This window comes from Lathamus discolor, chromosome 1 (assembly GCF_037157495.1).
Source record: "Lathamus discolor isolate bLatDis1 chromosome 1, bLatDis1.hap1, whole genome shotgun sequence".
NCBI classification, from domain to species: domain Eukaryota; kingdom Metazoa; phylum Chordata; class Aves; order Psittaciformes; family Psittacidae; genus Lathamus; species Lathamus discolor.
In genome coordinates, this window is record NC_088884.1 from 114,963,397 (window position 1) to 114,988,369 (window position 24,973).

At 38.5% G+C, this 24,973-nt stretch overlaps 1 protein-coding gene across 8 annotated transcripts in view; it reads right to left on the reverse strand.

Annotated features, from left to right (window-relative positions):
• The window catches only part of BMPR1B (bone morphogenetic protein receptor type 1B), a 246,114-nt gene that overhangs the window by 34,406 nt on the left and 186,735 nt on the right, over window positions 1–24,973 (reverse strand). The window contains exon 1 of one of the 8 annotated variants that reach the window (XM_065691670.1): window positions 8,870–8,907. The exons of the other annotated variants lie outside the window; for them this stretch is intronic. The gene's annotated coding sequence lies outside the window, so the exon portion shown is untranslated. Of the gene's footprint in view, window positions 1–8,869; window positions 8,908–24,973 lie in introns of those variants that run through there. 8 annotated transcript variants of the gene reach the window in all.

Genomic DNA, 24,973 nt, shown 5'->3' on the forward strand with positions numbered 1-24,973 from the left:
ACAAACAAGTCTGTTAAAAACCAAACAGAAAAACCCCAAACATACAAAAACTTTTATACTTCGTGGAAGGTCTGTTTCAACTGTTGCTGCTGCTTTGGACCTGAAACTAATTACTTTCATATAAAAGTGTCTGAACAGTAATTAAAAACAAAACAAAAACTACAACCCACCCAAACCTTAAAAGACAATCAGTCTACTTGATAAAACTGACAGATGGAAATTTTAAACCAGAAGGTTACTTCATCTATACCCTCCACTAGCCTATACAGTTACTGTGCTTCTCCTTAAATCATATTTTTATTAAAATATGAAACTATATCATGCAACAGCTGGCTGGAGTTTCCTATGCTATATTATGAACTACAGCCTGATGACTTCTCATCAGGCCAGGGTTAGACCATCAACATGATTGTTTTAAGAGAAAGGGAAATAACTAACTGCTAACTCACCGTGTCATCAGATAAAAGAATTTCCATGGGATATTTTTTGGCAAATAGTCAGCAATGAAAACACAGCACAGTTAAATAAGTTGAAATAAATTACACCTCTTAACTCAGCCTGATCTACTGTGTAAAATAGTCAAGAGGTAACAGTAAAACACTTTTTATTGGTGACAATCACGTAACAGGGAAGGAAAATACACCATGACAGTTTCCCTTTGCTGGATATTCAAGGCTACCATAAAACTCAAGGAAAGGTCAGATGCTGAGACCTGCACATTTCTGATCTAAAACCACAGTAAACAAAATCTCGCATAAAAACACCAAAAAAAGAAAACAACGTGCTTTCCTTCTCAGTGTGTGACTACATTGCTCTAGTGAGCCCTAACCGAGGTTGGTATGAAATGGTGCTTGAAAAGAGCTGTACCCTGATGCACGTCCACTGTAATAAAATGGCATACTAAAAAAAAAAAAAAACAAAACAAAGTAGCATTGTTAGGCTCATCATGTATGATTTGCTTCATTTCCCACCTGTGCTAGATTTCTGGTATACCTTAGTAAGTAGAAGCTATGCATTGCTCCTTCTTATCTGTATACTTAAAAATTTGGGCTAGTTTTGCTTCTATTCATGACCCAAAGGAATGAGGTTTACAATCTGATGCAATCTTAGACAGTCTATCAAAGTGGTCTTCTTAAAAACTGTTTCTGTCTATATTCATAGAATTGCCACCGAGTGCCAGTATAGATAGACATATACGGCACTACTTTAAATAACGTATTTAATTTCTAGAAATTTCTTTTGCATTTGGTTTGAAAATGATAAGAACCCTTCTCTAAAAAGTCTGTTTAAACCATCTTAAAAACATGGTGTTATTAGCTAAATTAGTCAAGTTCAGCATGGAATGTAACAAGCCGTGACAAAGCCACTGAAACAAGACCCTTCAAATTAATACTCGTACTATACTACTTGCAACTTAAAACCGCAAAGGCTTCTTTGGTGCCATGGCCCATGTAAAATGCACATGTAACTTGCTGTCCACCATTACATCACAGTTTGATTGAGTGCTACTTTCTCCTGGTTTCCTCTCGTTTCTGCTATCCACAGTTAATTGTTGACTTATTTTTAATTTGGAAGAAAATGAGAAACGGTTGGTGCATTTCTCATAGCATAAGCGAGTGTACCAACAGAACAGAAAAAAAGGCACAAGAGTTCTTTAAAATTTCCAGTGGAAATTAGACGCAAAGCATTTTAGCCTGCCAGGTTGGACTCAGTAAAGTCTATCCCTACCCACTGTAATTCCCCATTAATAAAGAATTTCCCCAACTCTGTCAAATCTCTTACTTAATTCTATCTTCTACAGGCGTTTGGTTCCATCTATAAATGTTCCATGACAAAGAAAAGCTTTTAAAATAAAAGTTTTTAATATTTGTAAAGATTAATAAAAAGGTATTTCACATAATTCTCATTAAGATATCCATGTATTTTCCTTATTTCTAATCTCAAGAGCCCCACTTTACTCAGCAAACGTAAAGTGTGCTGGAGCTACCACTAGTTTTTTCTGAATTGTGTGTTCTTGTACAATCCAAAATGAACAAACATTTTGCATATACTTGTGCAAAAGCACTACTGTTTGATGCATGCATGAGGGTAACAGGTAATAAAATTGGAATAGCAAGATGCAAGTATTTCAGAAATACCAAGATGAGATCCAATGATCTGACAATGACTGTCTCTTTGACTTCATCCCCAGAAGGATTTTAGGTCATAACAGAGTAGACGAAATGCAGGTACAGATAGATTAGACCTCTTCTGATCCCCACAAGATGTCAGTATTTAAAGTACCAAAAAATAACTAGAAAGGTATCTATTTCAAAGGCACACCAGCCAAGCTTTGAAAGACAACATGCAGAAATCGAAGTTTTCCCTGGTGGCATTACTTTTTATCTCCATTTATCAATTCAGTTCATACTGAGTACCTACATTTACTTTACAGGAGAGCTTCAGATAGAAAATAAGCTACTGAATATGTACAGTGTACAAAGGCATATTAAAGGATAGTCTCATGACTTCGTCAAACTTAACAGTATTCCTTACCACAGAAAACTGCATCAGCTATTTTGGTAAAATTGCTGAAGCAGTTTCTTTGAAAGAGGTTGTTTTTTCCCTCTCATCACTTTCATGTACCTGAGCTTTTTCATCTATTCTTCAACAGCATCCTGGGAAAATGTCTAACTAAATGTAATCAAAATTCACGAAACTATGCCAGCCACAAAACCCCATCTTCCAGCTATTAGCATCACCTGATCAAAACAGGGAATGAAAGCTCAGGTACAGAGATGTGAAACAAGCAGTCTGGTTATTAAGCTACAAGCAGCAGACTCTGTGCCACACTCTTCATTTAGAAAATGTTTATGTAAAAATAAGACAGGAACATTGCTGTTAACATCCAAAGCTAGTTATGTCTGCTTTTAAGCTGCAAATCCCCACATACACTTGTAATTCCAAGCAGCAAACACTGAATTACACTGAATTCCACCATCAGGAGATGATGCAAACATCACTACAAGTGATCTTGAAAACTCTCATGAAGACTAGCAGTAGGGTACAAAAAAGAAAAGCAGAGAAGCAGTGCAATGTGATACTACTACTACCAAGCTATGCTTTGCTATCTGATCTTTAGGAAAGCATCAAAGATTGCAACAGGCAAGCTGTAGATTTTTACTTATTATCATTTCAGATGATATTCAGACTGAGGCACTCAGACAACAGCATTTAAAAGAAACAGTGATAAACTGCTTTGACCCTGTGGCTCTCAGATACGTTTAATAAATCAGTGTCACTCCCGTACCCTTTTCCAAAGAAAAGAAACTCAGGGGTACCATGCCAGTAGTCAAGACAAAAATAGTGCCTGGAAGATAAAAATATCAGCTAGCCATTCTCACCCCAACATCAAAGACTGCACCTGCATATTAAAATATAATTAGCATGTGCACATGCCATGCATGCAGAAGATGGTGCCAACATTACTCAGAGGTGCCAGTGCCCTTCTAACTGACCGGGTCTGCCTGTAGATGTGACATGTCCCCAGCTCAGCCTGAAGAGCAACCCACTTCATAAATCACTATCTCCTTTCTCAATTCTAGTACGTTGGAGTCATTCCCTCACAACTCTTATGAGAATAAATTACACAATGCAATACACAAAAAACGCAGACATTCACAAAACCAAAACTTGTCATACAGCTATCTTATGGCATAAGCATGCTATGCTTTCAATGACTTTTTAAAAATTTTATGGCCATACATATATAACTTTACACTTGGATTATTGATTAGCTTATCACAAATGCTTCCCAAGTGATGGGGATGGTGATGTTTCCTACCAACTCCCCTCTGCACTCTTCCTCAAGCATCTATCTATCTCCCAGAAGGACAGATTATTTAGCGCCCAAAAAAAATCAGTAGTATGTCTGGATAATTTTTCATGGGTGGATGCCATCGGCATCCCTCAATCCCACCTGTTTACGACACACTCGGCAACCAACTGTTGCTGAATGAAGCACTCAAGGATCTGTATGAATTTTTCTTCCTGGAAGTAAATGCTACCTTGCCAGGTCACCAGGCCAAGCAGTGTTTTAAGTAATTGAGCAAGTGATAGTATAATTTCTTGCCTGTTCAGCTGCCAAGGCAGGGACTGAATTGAACTGACTGCTGCTACTGTTGGCCTCAGCACACACGCTGAGAAGGGATTTGAACCGCATGTGTGGAAATCATAAGCAATGAAGAAGATCTTTGTTCGCAAAGGAGGGCTGAGGCACAAATCTTATCTTCTGCAAACATGGCTGAATGCAACAGAGTGTCATTGACTGACTCACTTTGACAGAAAACAAATAAATCCATTTAAAGGGGGAGGAAAGCATCTCTATTGCAAACCAAAATTAATTGCATGCGTGGAACAACAATAATCAATTCTGACCGCAGACATAAGCACTATGGTTTTCCTGAAGTATTCGAGTAGCCTAAAAGCACTTCCCTGTCTGAATGCTTCAGAGCATCTGCTGAGCTCGTGTCTGGAGGGAAGGAGGTGAATGCCACCCACACCCAATGACAGTGCTGCCAAACCATCAACCAGTCCCTGCTGGCAGGCTGCCTTGCTCATCCACCCAGTTGGGTCTCTGAAAGAGGAGGAACTGTCCATCAACCCCACTGAGTTTGCTTGCTTCATTTTTTTCCAGTGTCATATGGACACATGATCATCACTACACTTCATAAAGCACCTCTAAGTCTGAGAAAGAAAAGTGAACGGCAACCTCCCTTAAAACTTCTATCAATCACACATGCTTTTCTGGGCCAGAAGTTTTCAAGAGCTGGTGACAACCTTTCTCTCCTTAGACTTTCTCTACAGAATATGAAACAAGGAACAATTCTGGTCAAATGGAAAACTGTTGGTTTTGTTTTTTTTTTTTTTTTTTTCAGAACCCAGCCATATTTGAACTGTGCTGAAAAGTTTTAGGAGACAAAGTATATTTGATTTTATTATTCAGCTATTTTTCCAATTAACTAGTATTTCAAATGTATAGAACAGATGCAGCATTTTAAAAAGCATTACTGCCATATACATGAGTTATATATTGCCAAAGTACCTTTAAAGTTTGAGAGAAAGACTAAAACCAGTCCTAGCCCTCTAATTCATTCTCAAAATGCAGACCTGGCAACAAAGTTTGTCTATTATTGCCAAAACATTTATTTTCAAATTAACTTCAAACCCAAAGATTAACATATAAGCACATGCGGCAGAAATAGAGGAAAATCTCTTCTTTTTAGCTTGTTCCTCACCAAAAAAAGAGAACAGGAAATCTTTTATCTGCAGTATTTTCTCTGTAAATCTACTACCTCCCTTTTTAAAACTAAACCAACCAAAGTGCATGTAAAGTTTTGCAGCAGACCCCAACACTGTATAAACTCTGACACAAAGACCAAGTGAATGGATAGGGAATCCCCGGTAGGTTGTCATCTTTCCTCCTACCAAGAACTGAAACTTCAAACACAACACACGCCCATCACAAGCAGCCGACTCCCCACTGCCCCATGGGGCAGCCCCACAACTCAAGCATGCCAATGACACTGCTTTTTTGTCAGTCACACGTTTCCCTCCTTGACCTTTCTGCAAAACCCACTGAACGTCATGTTTTGGGGTTATTTTTTTCAGTCTCTTTAGTGCTCTGCTTAAACCAGGCTTAAAAAAAAAAAAAAAAAAAAAAAAAAAGAGAGAAAAAGTAAAAAAAGAAAAAAAATCGGAAAAAAGGCAGGGGGGAAGGGGGGGGTCAGGGACACACACACACAAGTGCTTTGTGAGCTGAATAGCTAAGTATTCTACTTACACTTGGTTTCCACAGGCTTCCTACACTGCTGCCAGATTCCCCGAAGATGAGAGTCATGTGAGGAGGCAGAGGGTGGCTCAGGGGGCTCCACTAAGCAAACACAGCACCGTACGCTGGGCTAATCCTGCACCTGTGACGTGTTATTCAGCAGTAGAGAAATGTAGTCCAGACTACCTCTGCCTAATGCAGCTCAGCTGTTTTTCTCTGTACTCCTTTTGATTGGAAGCTGGCAAACAATATTATTTCAGCCAGGCGCAAAGCAAGATTCAGGCTACATAGGATATGACAGTAGAAAGGTGGAAGAAAAAAGAAAATCCCAGAATTACAAATAAAATAAAGACTCTGAGTAATACAGAATTTGTAACTATTTCCAGATGGTTGATAGCAGCTTCCAAGGTCAGTATATGAAATGCATGCTGGAGCCTTCTGCTTTTCCCACCTCCCTTTAAAATGGGTCTACCTGCAATACGGGATACACCACAGTGGCCTGGCTCTCATTTATCCAATTCAATACACGTTTTCCATTGAGCACAATCACAAGAAGTTTTCAGTGGGTTTTAGGCTTCCTCTTGTTTATTTCACAGGTAAAACAAAAAATGCCAATAGAGAACAGACTATTAAAAGAAATGGCATACAACCAGCAATTGGTGGTTTGTTCTTTTTCTTCAGAGAAAGGGCCACCAAAGAGTTTGTGAAGTCGTTACCAGGATCCATAGATTTTATCACAGCGGGTCACAAAAATGACAGGAAACTTGGAAAAAACTATATACAAAGAGCAGCAAAATTTGGTCCCATAATGGAAAGATGGCAAGAATTTTACTTCAAGTTGAGGCATAACAGTTGAGAATAATTATCCTGATGTTTGTCTTACAAGTTGACTAACCACTGTTAAAAATTCCCTGCAATTGCAATCCACAGAGAGATATAACAGAAGAACATTATTTTAAAACAAACTAACAAAACCCCCAAACACAGACTATTATTTCACATCCTTGAAATATAGTTAACTTGCAAATTTAATGCAAAGAAAAGTAATCTGGTAATTGATATTTACTCCAGATAACACAGAATCATAGAATAGTTAGGGTTGGAAAGGACCTTAAGACCATCTAGTTCCAAGCCCCCTGCCATGGGCAGGGACACCTCCCACTAAACCATGTCACCCAAGGCTCTGTCCAAAATGGCTTTGAACACTGCCAGGGATGAAGTATTCACAACATGGTCATTTAATATATCACATCCCCTCACATAACATCTATCATTTCCCTGCTAGAGTGTAACTGTTAGAGATGACCTATAGCTACTGTTATTAACCAGCTTTTTTTCTTTCTAAGCTGTAAGCATGAGACATTGCAGTTAGAATATGCTCACAGTATTTTGTACTTAAATGCTTTTCACTACAAAATGATGCTTCAGTTTCTGCTCCATCAATTACTTAATTCAATTCCATCTTTGGAAACTGGTAATGAAAATAAGAGAGATCTTCACATTCACAACTACATATCCAATTTCTTGTTGGAAGGTTTATTGCTGCTGTTGTTTACCAATGTCATTATTTCCAAAGAAATAAGAGCTATATTCCTATGAGAAAATGCTCAAAACTAATCTGGAACTCCATGAACTTTCAACTGAAGGGCTGTCTCTTCAGGGTGCTGAGTGAAAACAGTTTGACTCCTAGAGCAACAACCAATGACAGGTATCTGGATATTTGATCTGATCTTGAGAAGAAAAAGTAAGAAACAAGACTTTATACAACAACATCAAAATAAAAAAGTTGCCTCCAATTTCAAAAGTTGCCAATTCAATGTTGCAACATGATTTGGCTAGAAACTGCTTAACAGCAGGCACACCATTCCCAGCAGCCATCACGTTCCTTCTCTTCAACACACCAAGGGCATCCTTGTGCCTTTTCTAGTCCGTTCATAGGAACATATAATAAAAACATCTTCAGATCTGTAAGCAGTGTTTTGAATTTGCTTTCTTTGTACAGTGTGGCTTTTGCAGCGTACGTGGCATTACCCAAACTATGCTCTGTACCAGCCTGCTGTTGTCTAGTCAATACAAAGCTCAAAACCTACTTCTAGGATAATGTGAAAGTTCAGAAAAACAGTTAAAAACATGGAAACTGAAGCATAAACAAGACTGATATAAGCTTCTTTAAGTACGAACAGCTTTCATACACAGTTTCTTTTACAACCAGTCACCCACCTAAATGTTTACATTCAATTAGCTTTTCAAAACAGTGGACTAGATGGCTGTGGAGACACAGGAATTAGGTATGGAGACTGCTTTGTATATCACTAGCTAAAATTCACCTAAAGCCAGCAAAAGCTGTCTGTTGTATCACCTATTTGAAACAAGAATATTGTCATGGCTGAAATTCTTTGAGGGCAACATCTGTTTCACACCACATATATTTGCAATTTTCAGTAAGTATTATCCTTGTGTGTTAAAAAATCTCAAGGAAAAGATCATATTGACAAGCTGAAAGAAGAATAGAAGAATATTAATGCTTAACGCCATGAAGCATTGCTGCTTCCCATGTTATTTAAATTTCATGGATAAACAAGCAACTTTTATTCCCAAGGCAATAATAATATAGCATTTCTCATGGGTCGTAAATCTACTCCTTTTTTCTTTCTTTCCCTTCGCTCTTCCTGAAGCATGCACTTAACCCTATTACAATGGAAAGCCTACCACTCTCCATTCAGGAACCAAGCCAAAGGACTTGTCAGGAAAATACAAAAAAAAAAAGGTATCTAATCTTCATTAATACATTAAAAAGTCATTAAAAAAGCCCTAGGACAAAGTACAGTAATTACCAGCTGCTTAATTATTTTCTCTTCTTCTTTCAGCCCTCAACACAATGCCTCTGTTAGGCTACATGCCAGTAATATCTGTAACATTAAAAATATCCCCAATTTCTGCAGAGATTTCACGTTGCTAAATGTGCTCTGACGGGCAAAACTGAAGCAAATATATGAGTAAGCCAATATAATTTACTTTAAATTATGAGAGAAGTGAGACTACTGCTTGCTGTCAACTCACCCTCGGGTTCGTATCCATATTCGCTGAATAGTTCAGTGATAGGGGGTTAGAGGTGGCTGAGGACAAATTTCAGTTCCCAATTAACACTACTGAGCCATGAAAGCCTTGTCTACTAGGCGCCATCCCATACAAACTATCCTCCCACTGCACAGGGCCCTTGCTCTCTGCAGAGTTCAGTGTCTCCTGGCTTGCTCAACAGTGTAAGCAGAGGGATCATTAGTTATGACTGGTAGAGTCTAGGAGATAATGTTGACTCTTATTTCAGGAACTATCAAGCTATAAACACTGCTCTGAAAGCCATTTATCTGCATTTCAAGATAAACAGAGAAGCTACTCAATTAAGTAGATTGCAAGAAATAAGCTACAGCTGCCAAAGCAAGCGACTTCTGAATTCTGAAGCGGAAAATGTGTGCATTTAAGAAGTACAATTTTATACCATTAAATTACTGACACTGAAGTTCATAAGCAGCATAGCTTAACCACTCCACAATGTCTGATAAGAAATACAAACCAAAGAGTAATTACAAAACAGTTAATTCCAAGTGATGCAAATTACATGCACTTACAATTTGCAAGTTACTACCACAGATGCCAGTTATGAAGTACAATGCTATGAAGTGGCAAACCTTGTACAGCAGTATTTACATTTTATCTCCACATCGCTTCAATTTGAAAATGAGATGCTATCCCACACCCTTGCAAATGAGATAAGATGCCGAAGCTGTCATGCCTGAATCCGCATTTACTAGGGAGAACTTTCTTATTGAGATAAGCAACAGATTATGAAATTATTTTCCTGAGCCTTGCCAACCAACCACATTTTTTAACTCAATACTATTCATCTCTTCGGACATGTCTTTCTGAGATCTTTTAAGATACTTATTTCATAAAATTAAAAGCAAAAAAACCCAACCCCAAACCACTAAAAAGCATATCCACAAAACAGTTTCCAGTATCCTTTAAAAAGATGCTGAATACAAGGCATTCTAAGGATCAAAGAAAAATAGATTTTCTTTTTCCTTTTTTTTTTTTTTTTTGTCACAAAAATTAAAACCTGATCTTTCCTTGCACTTCCAAATGCCAGAGCTTTTCAAGCTAGCTCTGAGGTCAGACAGGGGAACATGCAGGTGCACCATGCATCAGCAGCTGAAAGCCTGCGAGGCTGTGCCGGAATCTGATCCGCCCCCCTACATTCCTGCAGGCATTATAAACACTCCCTGAAGGAATATTACCCTAATGCAGACTAATTTTCCACAAACAGCCCCAGCCTCATTAAACCTCTTCTTTATCACCATTGTTCAAAGCAGATTTTCTGGTAATATTGAACTCCCTTATGCCCACCTAAAAAGAAAAGAAAACTCCTTTTATGTCCTCTCCAGTATCATTTCTGCTACTCAGGTCCACTGGCACTACACAATAGATCCAATAAAAATATTCAGTTTCATCATACGGTAATAATGTCCTAAAGACTATGACACAGATTAAGAGAGAGAGAGGTTTTGTTCCCATAAATAAATATAAAGAGACCACTCTCCAAACAGGATTTGACAGATTTATATGGGTGACTCATCTCAGCAAGCAGACAAGCCCAAGTGAATTAATGGCACAGTACTCCAAAAGCAGGTGTTTTCCTGGACCTGCAAGTGTTCATGCTCCTGAAATGGCTTTGTATCCTTCCCTTGGCAAATCCTTTTGCCTTCAGTGGGATCACACAGACTCTCTTCTCTTAGCATGAATAGCCATTGCTATTAAAACAATTAAAACATTTGAACGTGCTTTCATGTAGCTTTATCGTGGAGCCAAAAAAAGAGCTAGTCTGCATTCAAGCACCCCCGCAAAGCAGTGTAACATAGATGTGAGGTTATGACATGCAGATACTAAAAGCGGATCCTCTTCCCGAAGTGATGACTACCTATATGACCATATCCCAGATGCTCAGTGATGCACCTTTCCCATCTGCAAGTCACTGATGCAAACTTATGTTCTTAAAAGCACTTCGGGACTTCCTTATGTTTTAGAAGAACTTAAAAAGCAAACTTATGTTCTTTTAAAAGCACTTCTGTTTTGCCAGTGAAAATCTGTATTACAGAACTAGCATAAGAATACTATCTGCAGGCATTCCTTCTTCCCCTGCTCCATCCTACAGATTGTCCTGTAACTAAATTCAACAGATGATAACAAAATACGTAAAAGAGATGCAGCCAGAGGGTATCTGCCTATCCTAAAAACACACTCCAATAACAATCCTGAAATGATAAAACCAGATGTACCCTAAGTTGCTTGGTCAGAGCAAAACACCAAACAGTGCTGTATCTTCCAGTGATTCTTTTTCCTGCTGTTCAACATAGAAACACCCAAAAGGGATTGCCAGGAATAAGGACACTGAAAAAAAGGAAATGCAGGCAAAAGCACTGGGAGAAGGCAAGCCACACGTCTACAGTCTTTGGCCGGTTCAATTCTGTCTGGTAAGTCTTTTTTGAAAGAAATACGAATATTTCTTTCATACAAATATTTATATTATTTACATATTGCATATGTAGAATATATATCCTATTTAAACATATATAAATACATAATCCACGAGTGCTCCAAACTGGGGGAATAAAGCATTAGTTACACAGAAAAAACACTGTGAAAATGAAATTGTTTGAAAATTAAAAGCACAGATACTATTCCATATCAGAACGTCAATATAAGCAACGTAACTATGAAAGCTAGGGTCCTCACAACTACTTTTCACACGTGCATAATGAACACAAGTCTGTGGTACGACATTTTGATCACATGCAACTAACTGTAAAATAAAGAGCTTCTCTAAATGAAAGTTACTGTTTATGAACAGACATAGAAACAAGCCAGAGCAATAGCCCCACATAAGAAACCAACCAGCTTCGCTCTGGAGAGCTGTTACAGACTGCACTGCAGGGAGACAGAGTGTGCAGTGCACGTGCTCCGACGACCACCTGGTGCCAAGCACAGCAAGAATGACTGCTTATACATTCCCAAACTTGAAAAGAAAAATCTAGGTATCATATTTTACACCATTTATAAACAAAAATAAAACAGTGTTCTCTATAATTCATTCTTCTGTTCTTCAAATCACTTTCTCTTCTTTTCTGTTTTCCCTCAACCTATTTTCCTCCATAATGTTTTAAGCACTTAATTCTTTTTTCTCAATCTTTTTTTTTTCCTTTTCTCTTTCCAATATATACTTGTTTCTTTTTTCATGGCGTTTTCTTTTAAATAAACCAAGTTTTTTTCCAAAAACTAATTCCCCCTTCCCCTTTATGTTCCCCCGAACTACTTTCCTCCCTCTCTCAGTTGCTCTTCTACTCTCTTCTATAATCTGATCCCTCTTCCAGCACCTCACTCCTCCCAATTTCCAGCGGGAGCTTTAACAAACTCACTGATATTTTTCCCTTTTCTTTCTCTTATGTTCTCCTCATTACCTGAATTATTTGCGTCAAAACCATCTGACCCCAACTCTTTCCTCAGCCTTTGTACATCTGCCCCACTTTCACATCCCCTTTAAAAGCACGCGCAATATGGACTCCCGCTTCCAAACCAGGCACTGCTTGCTCCCAGCTGCTCTGTACCTGCATTCCCAGCACATATGCAATGCAACAGAGTCCTCTGCAGGACTGCAACCTCTGCATGTCCTTTCTGCTGGTCCTCATGCTTCCCTGGGAAAGGAAGCCCTTCTCCCTTTGCAGGTTTTCCCCCCAGAATGACTGCTGCTGACTGGAGCAAGGGCAAGAGACTCACTGCTACTCCTGAGGAGAAGGAAAAGCAAACTGGAGACAGACAACAGCCTTCGGATGCAACATGTTGCTAGTCAAGTCTACAGCTGACATGACAAGCTGCCTTCTCTTCCTTGATCAAGTTTTTTGGGTTTGTTTTGGGGGGCACTGGTATGTTTTTTAGAGAAGAGCCAGATAAGTTAACAGAGACTGCCATCTACTTATACCAACTGAGATCCCATATGAAGTCCACCAAGCTTCCATTAACCTTTTAAAATTGAATTAGAAACCTTGACTTCAGCAAAAATCAAAGAGAAGTTACAACTAATATCAACAAAATACAATTGCTTGGGTTTTCTAGAGACCTCACATGCAATTTCAAGGAAGTGGTTATGCTCATTGATCTGAATTAAAAATATGAAAATTAGATTTTTCTTTCTGTTTTCTTCTTTTCAGCTACTTTAAAGAGTTCGAAATTGTCATCCAGCTGAAGTTTCATTTCTTTCAGCTCCAGTCAATCTCTAAAAATACTCTAAGTCATAAGAACAAGGGGCCTACAGCAAATATGTTTCAAGCTGAGATGCTGTGTAATTTCAGAGAGAAAGAAAAATATTTTCCCAAGCTTTCAACTTTTCATTTGTATAAAATAGTTTATTTTATAGCTAGGTAAAGATGTAAAATTAAACTTCATCATTAGTGTAATGTACTGTAACTCACTATAAATACTGTTAACATAACTAAATGCATGAATTGTGCAACATTTTCCATCAGAATATGTAAGGGAATGGGTGCCAAATATAGGGTAAAAAAATATAAGAAGTCAGCTTTCTTCTATAAAATAGCAGAATTCTTAAAGAATGTGTTGGTGGTCAAGTCTCTGACAAATAAGAGGTTGTTTCCGAGCTACACAGGCTGACTATTGGTCCGATCAACCTTAACTAAGGAATAAGGAAAAGTATTTGGATATTCTGTAAATAAGCACAGGGAATATTATTTTCCTATAAAGTCATCTGAAATTACTCCCTCCCAACTTGTATTTCTTATTGCTGTTCTTTTAATGCACCATGGCTAAATCAATTCCCTACTCAACTCTCCAACAGAGGAATGATTTTCTAAAGCCCTTTCCTGGGTGGAGACCACATTGGCTAAAACAACCAGTCCCACTGAGTTCCAGCCAGATGGAAAAGGCAAAGGGTACAACCAGTTTCTAAGGATTGATGTGATGACTGTAGACATTCATACACTTTCCTACATATAATAGTTTATATTTCAACTCTGCTTTCCATTCAAAGTAGTTCCTCACTGGAATGAAGGTGGTGGACAGAAGTACCATCTCTGTAAGCTAAAGAATCAGGCTGATCTCCATACCCAAGCTGTGGAATAATCCTTAAAGAAAGGCCTGTCGATTTGTCCAGCAAAGCATTCACCATTTTGACCTAAGTTACCACAGTGCCCAAAGAAATGCAATTAAAATATCCAGCAGAAAATCAATGTAAACACTTACAGATGTGACATCAGAAAATATGTCAGTTTTAATAATAGTCTTCTGTAAAACATACCATAGTTAGGTTATAAGTAATTAATTAATCTCACTCAAAACTTGTTTCTTTAGAATACTGCACTTGCAGGGCTGCACATCTGCAGTGCCTACACTGTTCACCAACAAAAATGACACGTAAGACAGATGGCACAACCCCAAGAATGCCAATCGGAAATTCAGCTGCAACTATGACTAATGTTTGACAAATTGATAGTGAGCCATGGTTGTAGGATCCTCTTTAGGAGCTGAGCTGCAAGGCATGCATTCCAGCTGCTGGGCTGTATCAAGAAAAACACGAAGCTCAATAACAAGCCTATAGATAGTGAAAGTATTCGTAGGCTATACACATTACTTCTCTAAATGTTACCCACCTAAACTCAAAACAAGCCAGAACGACCCCTACAATAATGTTCAGAAAGGTCCAGAATATACTCTGAGAGAAAAAGAAGTATTTTCTTGTACAATCAACTATGTATTTTTGCCACTCAGCAATGGAATTTCTTATGTGGAAATAAATGTCATAAATTAACAAACCTGGGAAGCCACACTTAAAGAAGGGCATTGAATACCCATGAAAAACTATCCAAAAGAGGAAGAGTTAAATAAAAAATAACTGAATTAGCACTTTATAATTTACTCTACATCCTGTCGGCTGCAGTTTCAGTAGGATGTGATACACTCAGGATAAAAACAACCATACTTCTTCAGTTTTATCCTCAACAGCACTGTTGACATGAGTTATTAAATTGAGGAGATTCAATTGCAAAGCTGGCTATGTTTCAGGAGAGAATCAGTGATTTCTGCAATCTGTTTGTGCACCTCTAATGTAGGACATGATCTCAAATCTTCACCCCTTTAAAAATTCTGAACCTAGAGAAGAAAATCCTGGCTGTTTTGCCATCACCTCCAAACGGGGTTAGGATTTCAAGGCAAGATTTCATCTGTGCAGAATTACTCTTGCTTTCTCTGTCGTTTAGAGAAAGTCAATTAAAAAATTTATGTACTTAAGTAATTCCCTTGTTTCTCGCCTAGACCTTAGTTCTCACTGAAAATAAACTGAGTTGTGATGTTAAAAATGACGGTGAAACCAAGCCCAGCATGCACTGTAATAGATTTATAGGGTCCCTTTTGGATTTCATGTTCATTGTTCTGCAGCCCATGAAATACTAGGGAGCCTTGGGAAGAAGTCAAAACCCTTGACTTTAAAACCTCACACCCATTCAGAAAGAGATTATTAGGAACAACAGTATTCTAGCATCATATTTCTGGTTCCCTTCACTAGCATAAAATGTTTTAGATTTAGCAATAATATTAATCAAGTGTTTTAAGACCACCTTTTCCTTTCTCTGCAAAATTACTCCGTCTTAGCACTCTCAGGAGTTTTTGTTTCTGCCAAAGGCCAATTCAGTTTCTGCCCATATCAGTGGTGGCAAAATGGGGCTCAGCACACTCAGCAAGGAGCAGATGTGCTTAATATAGAACATTGTATTAGAACAGCTCAAACCAAAATACTGCCAAATTAAAAGCAACAAAACCCCATGCTTTTCAGACATGCTCACAAGAAATGAGCATAACCACATTACTCTGTCTGTATGTTGTATTTCTTACACAAGTCCAAAAAAGTACAGTGAAACAGATTCATTTTTTTTCCAGTATGTTTCTTTTAGAGAGCTTTCTAACTAAATACGTGAACAAGAGAAGAAAAGTAACATACTGAAAAACAACCACAACTCATCCATCTTAGAGATGTGGGGAGAACAGAACAGATGCACTGGAAAATTTCCCTTAGAAACATCTTCTCCCCATCCCCCAAACAATTTGCTCCTCCTAGTTTTTCTGCATACCAGTATGCTATATCCACTGTTTAAGTTGCTCTACAAAAAACATGGATTATCCCACCACTGTCTCCTTTCTGGCCCCTGAAACCCTTTCCAGGAGAAAGTCAGCCTAAAACTCCCTCCAACTTGCCTGAGCAGAGGATCACCAATATCTCCCAAATGAAATCACAGGACTGTCTGACAGGTGGGGGCAAACCTTCCCTCAATAAAGCCAGCCAAGAGGCTGACACTCAGCTTCATCTCCATAAAAGTTTTTCAGGGGTTCATTCAAGGAGAAGCAATGGATGACAATGTGCTTAAGCAATTAGCTCTGCTTATGAATTCTTCCCCTCCTCCTTCCCCAGCAATTAGGATATCGACAAAGGACTTCACTTCCAGAGTGACCCCAACTAGGGAGCTCTTCTTGCCAAAAGAAACACCCCTTTCAGAATTCCTCAGCCAGCAGGGATGTGCAGGTGTTTCCCCCCTCCTAATTTTCTAGGCCACTGGCTGAAGGACCTCTTCATCTTCCAGTCCCAAACCACCAGTGCTGGGACTTCCCTAAACTATAGAGATTACTGTTGAAGAAAAACAAGCAATGGAAATCTAAACCTAAATAATCCCCAGAGATCAGATTTATATCTGATTTAAGCTGTAAACAAAGAAAAATTGGATGTTGGCAGATTTACGGTAGGTCTCCTCTCATTTTAGCCATCAATCAATCATTTAGTCACCAAAGTTTCTTGCCATATAACTCAGACACAAATTCCAGATAAAAGAATACCTTTCTGGACCCATCTTTCCAAAATATTTAAATATTTCTAAAGCATCTTTCACTCTCCTTTATCTATGGATACTGGGCAGATAGCTAACATTATCACAGGAAAGGAGAGGTGACATATATTGTACTCCCATGGTTTGGATAAGCTCACTTGGAGGTTCATAAACATATGAATTAGAAGCAAATGACTCCTTTCTTCCTTATGCTTTGCAAAAAACAAAAAAAACAAACCAAAAAACAAAAAACAAAGGACACAATATGCAAAATGCTTTCTAAGCCTGTGTACCGTTTTGACTCCTGTTGCCAAAACCAGACACAGTCACGCTCTTTGGCCAGCCAGGACATTGTTAGAGATCTTTTCTCACCATGAAATACTGTCTAAAACCCAGTTTCTCCATCCTCCTGTTCCAGAGCCACAGCACTGTTTCAGGCCACAGCAGATCTGCCAGTTTCAACTAGCAGCTCCATGACACAACCCAGAGGCAGAGGGAGATGTAAACTATTTACCCTGCCTCCGAGTACATTATTTTTGCAAGTCGGCAGGCCAGCCTCCCTGGGCTGCGTTTGTTTATAAGGCAAGTGTTCCCTGCTCTTGCAGGGTGCTCATCAAAGGAGATGCCTGGGAGTTTCTGCCTGAGGAAAGCCACTAAGTGATCTGCATTGCTGGCACGGGAGATGCTTTGTTTAACTTTAAAATAGCTTTGAAAAGTAGTACAGCAAATGCATTTCCCCTGAAGCACCCTGCATCACCAATGATGCTTCCATATGAGTAGAAGACACGCAATTCGCATCGATACGAGTAGAAGACACTCATGCAATTTGCATGGCAATATTAAGGCTCCATGAAAAGCATCCAGTTAAAATCTCCATGGTTTTGTTTCACATGTATGCTGTGTGCTTGCTCTATCTATCTATCTATCTATCTATCTATCTATCTATCTATCTATCTATCTATCTATCTATCTATCTACCTACCTACCTACCTACCTACCTACCTACCTACCTACCTAACCTACCTTTCACTCCCACCTCTGTAGTACCTCTTCCTGGATGGTCGGTCTTCCTGTTTGTCATCAGGTTCTTTTACTTTTGTGTTAGGTGGGTTTTTTTAATAAACCAGAGGTACTTTAGCTTGAGGATGAGCACATAAGGAATTTTCAAATTTGATGACTAAGCAAATTTAAGATTGGAAATAAGCTTAAATATGCTATGGAAGCTTCCTCTGATAATGACTCAGCCGACTTTGAATGCAAATTGTTCAGCTCAAAGAATTTTGTTTCTTTTCTACATTATTTACTGCTTCTTGAAATCACTGTATTTTGGGGTTTGTTGCTTGGAGCTAGGTTAATATTTATATGGAAATGTTATTTTGAAATAAAAATATTTACATTTTACTGAGAACCAGTTATACTAATTTGCAAAAATCCAGGTTTTATTTAGCTGAAACTATTCGTCAAGTTTCTGAATAATTTGGGCCTAAAACGAAATATTTTTCTGCTGAACCTTACTTTCTTATCCTTGTTAGCTGTCTTAACTTTTCCAATCAGCTCTATCAACCATATCAACTTTCCAGTCTTCTAGGAGACGAATTAAGGACAATGATGGAAAAGTTAATTAGGAATTTCCTATTTACAGGATTTACACATACTCAATTGAAAAGAAACACAACATAAAGCCAAATAAAAGTGCCTTTTTTAATTTTCTTTTTTTTTTTTTTCCCCCACAAAAGTAGACTCACAGAATCAACCAGGTCAAAAAAGATCTTTAAGATTATCAAGTCCAACTGTTTTCCCAGGGTGGACAAGTCCACCACTAAACCACATCACTAATTGTCCTGAAATACTATGGATCATCCATGCCAGAGAACAGAAGAGGTCTGCTGGGGACTTAGCACTTAGAAAATTCATAGGAAGTCATTGTAGACACTTGTCACCATAATAAGGAGACAGTCATTTAAATATCTACAGAGTTATGACAAAAATCTAAAAAAGCCCCATTTACATGTGAAAATAAAGTGAAACCAAAGGGAATTTATAGGTTTACTTTAAATGTTTTAATGTCCTATTTTTCATAAACACTTGCCCCAAAAATGGGACCAAATTATGCAAGGGTCTTTACTCTCTGAAGAGATCTGTACTTTGCATTACATTGCCCTGCTAGGATAGGACAATGTATGAATGTTGTTTCCACACAGAATAATATGAGAAGACTGAAGCAAATCTTAGCAGAATGAGAGTTAAACACTGCCAAAAAACACCTACAAAGAACACCCCTGCATTCACCGGCTCAGATATTAATCCTCATTCATATAACTTAAAATGAAAAATTACAACCTGAAAATGGGTTTTTTTAAGTATAATGCTTATTATAATAACATTATAAACGAAACTGCTCACCCTCAAAGTGTGTCTGTACTTCACTTTCTTGTAGCCAGCTGTGTGAAAAACAGCAGTGAAGGAGCAGAGAAGAATGGCTCTGATTTTTTATTTTGTGGGTTAGTTTCAAGTGTTTGGGTTTGGCAGTGGGATTTACTTCCACGCTCTACAGATCAGAGGCAAAAAAGCTATTGGAATTCTTTCTCCATTACCACCTTTCTGTCACCCAGTAGCTCACCTTTATTCATTAACAGAAGATATGGACTATGGAGAACTGAAACTGAAACCCACTCAGTCAAAACCTAACCTTTTGTTTCTCACAATACAGTGTGGTTACTTGTATATAAGGACAGAATGCTGCCCTTCCCTGGGATTTTGCACAATAAATGCAATCTTTTATTTTACAATTTTAAAAAAGTTTAAACAAATGGTAATTTGAGGTGAGAGACTTCTTAGGATAACCATATGAGCCTTAAACTGCCATGCCTGTCTCTTGTGTATCTTTTAAAATGAGACTCCAGCTTGTCTTAGTCTCCTACATGCTGACAGAACTGCAGCCTTCGAGTCAGAAGTCCAGTGTCAGTTCTCACATGCTGAATAGATGATGATGGATACATTTGCAAGCAGACACATTAAGTGTATAGAAACAGTGAGGTATGTTATGGGAGGTGCTGAAAATTAAACTCAAAGCTCTGGCATTTCCTTCAGAAGGGATAAACCAACACAGTGATCTTAGTGAGCACTATTGTGGTGAAAGAACCCAATAGTACAGCTGTGTGAAAAACTTTAGACAAATAATCTTTGTTCAGTTAAAATTAGGTGCATTGCTAGGGCCCCTTTACTTTTCTCTGGTGAGAAGACCATTCTCCAGCTCCTGAATAAACTGAAGAGTTCTTACCATTTAATAAGTGTGTTTAGAAGAGTTTTCAAATTATTTAACAGATCATTAAGACATTAGGAGGTTTTCTCCAACTTTCCAAAGCAATTAATGTGCCTATATTGAGACACATCTTCCAATAAAGCATGAATGTCTTTGCATGGGCAAAGATGGGAGATTACATCTCATTCTCTTGTGCATGCTACATGAACGTGTATACTGCAGGTTTGAGAAAAAGCCAAGTTTCTGTATTGCTCCGAAAAGTGGCTGGATTGAACTGTGTGCAAATTTGCCCTGAAGTGTTTTGTCCCACCTACTGAACAGTAATCAGTCACCTCAGACATCCTTCCAAGCAAAATCAACAAAGGAGCTAATCCTGATTAGGCTTAACATTGTCTGAATCACATTTATGTTCACCCTGGAAAAACAGGTCACAAAAGTTAATCCAGCCTGCAAAACCATCTAGAATGAGAAAACCTATTAGCCGAAGGACAAGTCATATGCCCAGTCACCTGACACGAGCCACACGCCGTCTTAGCAAGAATTTAACCATTGGCAACCTCTTCAATCCTTCCTTTCCTCTCTCCTTTTTCCTAAGTTGCTCAACAACAACAAAGAACTAGCGATACATGAGGAAGGTGAATTGTATCCTTGTTCCCGAATTAAGTTATCAAAAAAGAAAATTAATTTTGTTGAAGAGTCTTAAGATAAAGTTCTAAAACTGGGGCAAGGCTCTACACTCTGTAGGGAGAAGCGTCTGTTAACAAAATCTTTCTGTGGAAGGTGAACAGGGAAAATGAATCAGAAAAAGCCCTCCAGAAGAGCAGTTTATGAAAGTGAAAGGTTCTCTGTAATGGCAATCAGGACAGCCTAAAATTGATCCAAGGGAAACTAGGCTTTATTCCCTGCTTCAGGCTTGACCAGACATCTTTGCTGCTTACAAACCAGCTGGACAAGGAAATCACATGCTGACAGTTTGGGTATCACCAAAATTAACGTGTCAGTCTTACTCGGAGATCACTCAACTGAAGAATTATCTTTGCTCATCCAGAAGCACTTCACTGCTAATGGCCAGCAAAGTCACTGGCTTGCTGCTCATTTCCTTCTATGAATATGCACCAGTACACCTGCATTTTACAGCAGAAATAAAGGAAAATCCAGAACCCTTCCACTAAACTTACTGCTTATAATGAAATCACTGCAAGATCTTTCTTTGCAGACCCTTTTTGGGCTATTTTCCAGGATGAAGAAACAGCTGTCTTTGCCAATCTCCTCACAGGCAAAGAAAAATTTCAAGATGAATTGCTCTGATAGAAAGCAGGAGTTTTTTTTTGTTTTTTTTTTGATTCTGCTTTGCCAGTGTTGCTTCTCCTGGAGTCAAGTTTCTGATCCTGGAGGCACTTCCAACTGCAAATTAATTACAGCTCTGATAAACGGCACACCTGTTGTTCATAGAGATCAGGAGCGGTAAACTTTAAAACACCTTTTATTTCCTAGAAGTCTGTAAAGTTAATTTCCCACTTTCACAAGTAGGCTAACATGAGCCAATTGCTGATGTCGTCCTATAGTTTGAAGTGCTGCAAAAGGAAACCTCAGCTGTAAATTGGGCTTTGGCAGAGGACAAGCGCCTGAAAACACAGCAAACCTTACAGGGGAAGAGCTTCCAACTAATCGATGAACAAAAGTAGCAGAGCCCATACTCCAGATTGATGAAATCCATGATGCTCAGGATGTCATCCTTTTTAATTAGGATATTTAACAGGTGAATATGGCCAAGAACTAGAATTGCCTGTTCTTGTTTCAGGATAAGCTCTCCACCCAAACAAAGTATTAATGTGTCATTCTGTATAACAAATACATGACTTGCTATGCAGAGAAGTATAGCCGTAGCAGAAGTATAGAAGTATTGGCCTTGTCTCGAACTGGTTTAAGTCTATATATAACAAGTTCCTCTGACAATAAATTGTGTAACGTCTACAAGACAAAAAACGGCACACTTGGTTAGCTACAGAAAGACAGGTGGACTGACAGAAACTTCCACTTAGTGCTTTACTGGCTGCCTGCCATGGTTTGAATGGAGGCAATTACGAAAAAATTGAACACATGACTTTAATAAGCTTCAATATGGATTGCTGTCTGGTAGAAACAGCTTTACAATAAGTTACCCTGGGTCTAGTCTTTGCTGCTAGGAACAAATGTGTTGTTTCAGACGTCAATCACATATTCTTGGTAGTACTTGAAAAGGTTAGTGAGAATAGTGACATGTGGAATTGTGGATGACAGGAAGCAGCCACTGCACTGACTTCTCTCCACGTAATGTGAGACAGCAGCTTCCCTCCCTCCATGCTAGCAGGGAGGTACCTCCCTGAGAGCTGCAGGGATGTGGCAGCAGCACCCGACTCTGGGAATGCACAGCAAAGAGCAGCTACCGTTGCTGTGGATGTTGAGTAGCAGCACCTGCTAGTAGGCTTCTCTACTGTGGAGGCAGGTGCTAGTATGGAGCTCTCTCCCCACAGCTGAGCACTGAATACTAGCCAGATAAAACCAATCTTATCAAATAGTTAGGATGGACATGTCTTGATGCAAAAGTGCCCTTGAGAGGAGTTGTGCATGGGCATCACATCCTTTTGTATCTCCAGGCTACTTGTTCTTAAATCATGTGAGTGCACAGTTTATAATAACCATACACAATATAAAGTGACTATCACTATCACTTTGTTACTGCTAAGTGATCTCAGTAATGGTAATTTTTACTTTCACAGTTTGACACATTTTCAAGTGTTGCCCCACTAATTATCATATTCTGCAATTTCAATCTGACCCCAAACTATTTCATCTGTAAAAACAGTAACATTTATTAACAACAGGAACAATGTGCACTGGTGATAAATCCATATGAGACGTTTCTGACACACCATAAATTCAGTAAGGGCAAGTCCAAATAATGATGTGTCAGAATTTGCTGCACGAATACAACATGGAGAATAAACGGTTAGTCAATAATCTGCAGCATCAGGCAGTGGGTCACTGACTTAATGCAAGTCATCAGTGTAATAATTTATGAGGAAACAGTTACCATATTCATAGACTATTCTGTGTAAGAAAGCAGAAACAAGCATCACACTCAAGAGCTAGGAAGGTGCTTCAGGAGCAGTGGGCAGCATTAGTTCCGCAGGACAAGAACTTGTGGAAAAAAGTCTGGAAAGGCACAAGAAGCATCCTCTCAAATTTAAAAACAATAGCTTATGAGGAAATATTAAAACGGTAAGGTTTGTTTAGCGTAGACACAAGGGACACACAGTAACAGCTCTGAAATAAGTGCAAGGTCTTTGCAGAGAGAGATGAAACGGTCTCTTGCTCCATGTGCACTTGCACAGGATGGGAAACAAAGGCTGAAATTTTAACGCTGAGATGTCAGACACTCAGAAAATCACATTTTCTTCAAAAGTCTGATTAAGAATGGGAACAGATTGTCTACAGAGGGACAAGAAGAAACCACTCTTCCCAAAGGTTTAAAAAACAGCTACACAAATAGTTGTCAGAAATTGCCTATGTATAGTTAAATGCGCCTCCAGGTGGTGGGACAGGCTAGACACCTCAAACTTACTTCCAGACTTCCTTTTTGTCACTCTTTGCCACAATTTAAACAAATTTACCCCAAAATGCAAATTCAGCTCACTCAAAAATTGAATCCAAACCTCTTTATCTTAAAAATACCAAAACCATTTTAATCTACTTTCACTTTTTTTATTTCATGACTTTGAAATTCTAACTTGGCCTAATGAACAAAAGAGAAAATAATCTAAACCCAAAATGTTTCAATTTAATGCTCATGAGGTGTCCCTGCCTATGGCACAGGGGTTGGAACTAGATGATCTTGAGGTAATTTCCAACCCTAACTATTCTATGATTCTATGATTCTATGTATTATAGTTGCTCTCTGTATCACTGTTAGTTGCCCACCAAGTGTAAAGATCATCCTTCACAGAGCTCTTATCAACATAATTAAGATAATGCCACTACTGAAAATCCAAGATTCCAACAATTTGGTTCCATATTGTTTTCAGTGTTGTGTTCACATCAGATTACGAATAGAGGTTGGATCAGTTATAGTATCAATCTCGGTGACAGTCTGAAATTCAGACTGCTATCACCAGAGTGAAGAAAATATGTTTCTTTGGTCATGACAGCCTAAATTCAGGGGAATAAAGCAACATTAAAAACTGCTCTGTGACTCTACCCATGTTTCCTAATCCCCTCAGATTATTTTAATGAAGGCAAGAAAACATTTTTTTTTTCAAGTAAAACAATCCATATCACATTTGTCTCCAAATCTTTGTTTAGTGCAATTAGCCTTGGAAGATGTGAAATTTCATCTACACAATCCTTTTCTCCCAAAAGACTAATCAATATTTTGAAATACAAAATTACTTATTTTATAAATTGCCTTGAACTTTCAAAGTCGTGACAAACAATACAATTCTCTGCGTTTTCCCCCATTCATTTTCTTACTAACAGTATTCTATGTATAGCCTGGATTCCTAACAGGCAAAAGAATGCTTCAAAAAAGGGAGAAAAAATTCAAAGAGCTCCTTCATTTGTCTTCTCAGGGGGCTTAAGGAAACATATACCAAGTGCTCACAACATAGCAGAAATATCTTGAATTTCTTTACGGTCTGTGTCCACTGAGTTTCAGGGGAAATTTCCAAAGAGGCAGCTCCGTACACACCACTGGAGCACAACAACTGCAAGGATGCTGTGTTCAGCTTTGTCTTTTGGGAAGCACATGCAGGTGTTTTGTAAGAATGCTTTGCCTGAAACCTGCCTTTTGATTATGATGGCTTTGGAGACCTGACAAGGGCGCTGAGCTTTGTTTAGAGAGTTTAATCCTCATTCTCCCAGCTGCTGACAGGAAAAGGCCATGTTTTGCTTGAGTAAAAAATTCCTTTCTTGGAATGAACGGATGAAAGTGGT